Raw genomic sequence first — 5,357 nt, 5'->3', positions numbered from 1 at the left:
AAGATGGAGGGCGTAGCCCTTACCCTGGGGCAAGATGGAGGGCGTAGCCCTTACCCTGGGGCAAGATGGAGGGTGTAGTCCTCGCCCTTTCAGAAGGAAGAAAATGCCTCACCCTGAGCACCAGAGCATCTGCGTCCCAGCTCTGTCTCAGAGAAGATCTGCCTTTACAGCTACAGGAATCATATCATAAACTTTAATAAAGCATCCGTGGGGTGAGGGGAGGAGGCCTGCCTTGCTTAGCTTAAGTTTCCTCAGAAGTAGAAGCTGAGCAGGAAAGGGGGGTAAGTACAGCATTTGAAAGACAATCCCAGGATGCACCAGTGAGAAAGTAGGGAAAGTGAGACAAGAAAAGGAGAGACGTCAGTAAAGGGTGTGTTAATATGTAGGTTATTAACATGAGCTACTGGGGCTCAGAAACTGTGAGGCACTTGCCTCAAAATCAGAGCCAGGACCAGGGTAGACTGAATGAGGTGCCCAGGGAGCAAAATTTAAGGGGGCACTCACTCTCAAGGTCAGCCCAAGTTCAAGTCATGCAAAAGGAGTCAGCCCTGCCTAGCATCACACCACTGGAGGACAGGCAGACAGGAGCATTTACCCACTGACTTCCCTCTCCCTTTGGTTGGTAATTATCCCCTGCCCCAGGGGGCTGATGATTCCGCACTCCTGGGCTGAGCCTGTTGGAGCCTTTGCAAGCTCCTCGAGGTGCCAAGAAAGGCCTGAGGCAGAGAAGCTGCTGCAGGTGCTCAGAGTGCGAAGGTGTCGGTGCTCTGGAAATTCTACAGCAGCTGCCAGTGCGCATGGCTGGACCGAGCAAACATGAGCAGGGCGTCAACTGCGTCTGCTACATGTCCTGCAAGTATCAACAGTTTCTTGAATACACATCAAACTTATAAAACTCATGTGCAGAGCCCAGTATTGCTAAATGTTTGGGCCTCCTATACCTCAGACAATCGGTCAAATCTCACAGCAGAATGACGGCAAAGACATTCTGTACTTGCAGGTACAGAATTTAAATGGCTAGAGCCCAGATTTCAGACATAGGAACTTTAGAAAATTAACACAACTTGCAGCAGCATTTGGGTCTTGGTACTTTCTCTGGAAGAAAGGTCTTTTTCTTTCTAATTCCTTCTTTCCAGGGCTTTGACACTTGAAGTGGTTTTCATGTGCATCTTAAAGGACAGGCAAGCACATACCTATCTTATGCAAAAGTCATAGCCCTAGGGATTGTGTTGGGGGGCTCCAAATGGTGGTATTACTAGTTTGTTTGTTGTTATTTAGGGGTTGGGGGGCGGGTCCTAGAGACTCCAAAACTGCATAGACCAGTTTCTCTAGAAAATACTTATTTAATCTCTTATCTGGGGAGATATAAATCCATCCCCACTCCATACTAAGCTCTCTACACTGCAGCCACAGTGTTTTATTAAAGCACAAATTTGATCGTGTCACTCCTGCTTAACATGACTTCAATGACTCCCTTTTGGCCTGCAGGATAAAGCCCAGACCCCTATAATGATCTACAAGGTCTTCCATAGCCACCTTTCCAGCCTCATATCTTAGCACTCTTTCTCACACTCTGCATCTAGCTCTGCCAAATTACTTCTGTAAACTTACTTGGTTCTTTCTTACTTTCCTCTACACGTACTACCACACTGCCCCTATTCTCCTGAGGAACCCCAACTCACTCCTCCAGAATTAGATCCTGTATAATTTCTTTTAGGAAGCCTTTCCTGCCCCTGACCGTGGAGTTCCGTGTAGATCCTAGGTTCAGTGCTTATCCTTTCCACTTAGCGCTGTCCGCATTGCATGTCACTGTCTGTTTTCTTGTGGTCATTTTACATGTCTGCCTATTGATAGTTGTTCAGGGAAGAGGTGGAGTCTAATTCCCCTCCCCTTGAACCTGACCAGGCATTTGTCACTGCCTGGAGGAGCGGAATGCACCAGAAATGATGCCGTGTCCTTCTGAAGCAAGGTCTGAAAAGGCCATGCAGTTCCTGCTGGCTCCTCTTGGGATACTCATTCTTGGGTCCCAGTCACCATGCAGTAAAGAAGTAGAAAGACTACACAGGCAGGCCACATACAGGTGTTGTGGCCACAGCCCCAGCTAAGATGTCAGCCTACAGCCAGCGTCAACCTCCAGACAGGTTAGCGAGCATGCCGCCATCAGGTGATACCAGTCCCCAGCCTTTGAACTTCCCCAAAAGACATGGAACAGAGGTGAGTTGATGCTCTGCACCCTACCAAAATTAGAGATTTATAGGCAAAATACATGATTGATTTTGTTTCAGCATTAAGGTCAGGTGGCTTTTTAGGCAGCAATATGTACTAGGAACACTTGTCCATTTTCCCAGTATGCTCTTGAAGATAAGGACAGAGGCTAGTTAAGTAATATATCTGCAGAACCTGGCCTATAGTAGGTGCTCTATATGTATCGATTGTGGATGAAAGAATAAAATATGAATCCAGCTTTTGAAAGGCAAGTTCCAAGAAAGAATAAGCTTCACTGAAAAGATGGGGGCCATCTTTGAGATTTGGGATTTGTTTTGAGGAAAACAGGTACTGCTGTTGACCTAAGTCTCATTTCTAAAAGTGGGTTTCTATCTACCGCACCACTTCCATTCATGAGAAAAGAAAAATATGCCCATTCTACACTTGACTAAAGGTTTGTCTCAGTATCCTTAGCTATGGAACTCAGTTGCCCAGAATGAGAAAAATTATATCCTCCTATAAAGGCCTGGTGTCAAGAGTATACAAAAATGAGTCTGAGAAAAAAAATACATAAAATATTACATTTACTCCTGATAAAGGGGGTAGATCTTTAAAAGACTGTATAAAATTTAAGGGTTATGAATTGCTGATCAAAAGCAAGATTCTTAACCACTCCCTTAGTTTTTCAGGGCCTTTCTTTGCTTTCTTGGGATAACTTATAGTTATTGCCTGTCAGCTCCCTTCCAAGAATATCACCCCTCCCCGTTTTGTTCTATACATAACATCTTGGCTCTGATCTTTTACTAAATACTTTTTCCATGACTCTCAGTGGTTAATTGTGTGTGTGTGTGTGTGTGTGTGTGTGTGTGTGTATGAGAGAGAGAGAGAGTTTGTGTATACTGCTAACAGCTTTACAGGTTAACACTTTGGTAAAAGTGGAAAAAGCACCTTCTTCAAGTACTATCTTGTCATACTGTGTTTATTTCACAGCCAAGAGGCACCTTTTCTGAGGAGAACCACAATGTCCCCTGTCAGTCTGGCTAAGCCCAAGCGAGACAGTCATGGATCGTTTGGTTACTGAGCGTCTCTGGGGTGTCTGAGTGCTTCAAGCCACACTCAGAAATGGCTACAGGAATCCTGAAGATGTTGGATTTGCCTGAAAGTCTGACCAGAAAGAGTAAGAATTGCTGCTAATTGGAATTCACAAGGGTAGCTGTTTAGTGAGTCAGTGCATCACAGAAGAGGAAGTTAGTTACATATCCCTCCTTTGAGACATATTTTTGGCAGAATTCTATTATTATTTATGACTTAGATTCCAGTTTTCACTAAGAAGGGACAAGAGACATTTTTGCAGATGGAAGACACAAAACTGCTTCAGAACCAAATGTTCAGTTTTTCTCCGACACCAATCAATATGTAATCTGAGTGCTACAGTTATTGCTAATGCAACTTATATTTATATATATATTCAGCTTATTAAGTTAATGAGGATAAAACAAGGCTTTAGAAGTTTATTTTGTTTTTCATCGTCAGTCAAAAGATCTGTCCCAGGTCCAGTTAATACATTATTTTAATTCCTTCTCCATATATTCAGCAAACATTTGGAATGCCCATACGTGCCATGAATTGTTATTCACTTGAGAAACAAAAATGAGTGAGGCAAAGTTCCTGCCTTCGGGGAGTTTAAAGTTTTATGAAAAAAAACTAAACTTCCAAGGGAAAAATCTTAGGATGATTTCGAAGTACATAGAACCTTTGCTTATTTGGTATTTCAATAAATCACTGACTGAAGAGATTTTATCGTCTTTATAAGCACATATTACATATACAACAAAAACATTCTTTAGTGATCAGTGGGTGTGGCTCAGTTGGTTGAGCATCATCCCATGCACCAAGAGATTGCTGGTTCAATTCCCAGTCAGGTCGCATGCCTGGGTTGTGGGCTCGATCCTCTGAAGGGGGCGTGCAGGAGGCAGCTGATTTATAATGCTTCTCTCTCATTGATATCTCTCTTTCTCTCTCTCTCTCTCTCTCTTTCTCTCTCTCTCTCCCTTCCTCTCTTTATAAAATCAATTTTTAAAAAACATATTAAGTAAATAAAAAAATAAACATTTCTTTAGTTACATCAAGCAAGTCACAATACCTTTTAGCCACTGTTCCTATCCTCCTGAGTGGGCTTGGGGCATGGTCCAACACTTAGCAGTAGCAGAACCCTTTCTCCAAGTTAATTCATATTTGGATAGGCATGTACAAATTTCATTCAATTTATTGATAAACTGGAGAACAATTAAGAGTCTTAATGTGCCACTGTGTGCCTCCCTCAAGGTTGCCCTTGGCCTATTAGCTACTTCTTTCACTAGCAACATATCTACCAAATTATCACTCAGGTGAATTTTCTCTATTTTGCCTTCAAGGAAACACTTTAATCTTATTGAAAGCAAGATACACTGATTTTAAGGAATTTCTCTCTTCTATCAGTGTCAACCCTATCACAAACAAGAACAAGGTTAGTTTGGCATGGCTGGCTCTTAATAAACTCACGCTGTTTCCTTTGCTATGTGTGTGCAAACCATCTGTTTCACCATCTGATGCCACTGATTGTACACCAAACCCGCCGGTTCAATGAATATAAGTTAGATGTATTGCATGCAGGACTGAATTTTGTTTTATTTTTATTAATTAGATATAACATATTTGGGTAAAACTTTGTACTATTTAATACATTCCCAAATAAAAAAATATATTAATGCCTTGGCAACGCCCTGATTTGATCACAACTTGAAAGTTGAGAAAATATGGGGATCTTATGCGTATGTTGCCCCACGAGTCACCATGCCACTATCTGCGTTATTGTATTTATAACGTGTTTTCCTCGGTGCCCTTCATTGCTCCTAATACTGGTGATAAGCACAACAGCAGAGCCCAAAACACCAGGTGTACACCGCGGTTTGGCACAAACGATTTAGCAATTGGTAGGAAAGCCATGATGACATAATAGAAAGAAGATAGCTGCACTATGATAGCACCAGCGAAGCAGCAATTATTCCAGTCCGGTATGGATGCGCAATAAACACGACCAGTGAAGATGGAGAAGGCAGGAAGCAGCCTACATTTCACCCCATCTTTACCCGCAATAGGTAGGGTTATCCATT

Source organism: Myotis brandtii, unplaced genomic scaffold (assembly GCF_000412655.1).
Source record: "Myotis brandtii unplaced genomic scaffold, ASM41265v1 scaffold13, whole genome shotgun sequence".
In the NCBI taxonomy this organism is placed as follows: domain Eukaryota; kingdom Metazoa; phylum Chordata; class Mammalia; order Chiroptera; family Vespertilionidae; genus Myotis; species Myotis brandtii.
Note: the sequence above shows the minus strand (reverse complement) of the source record.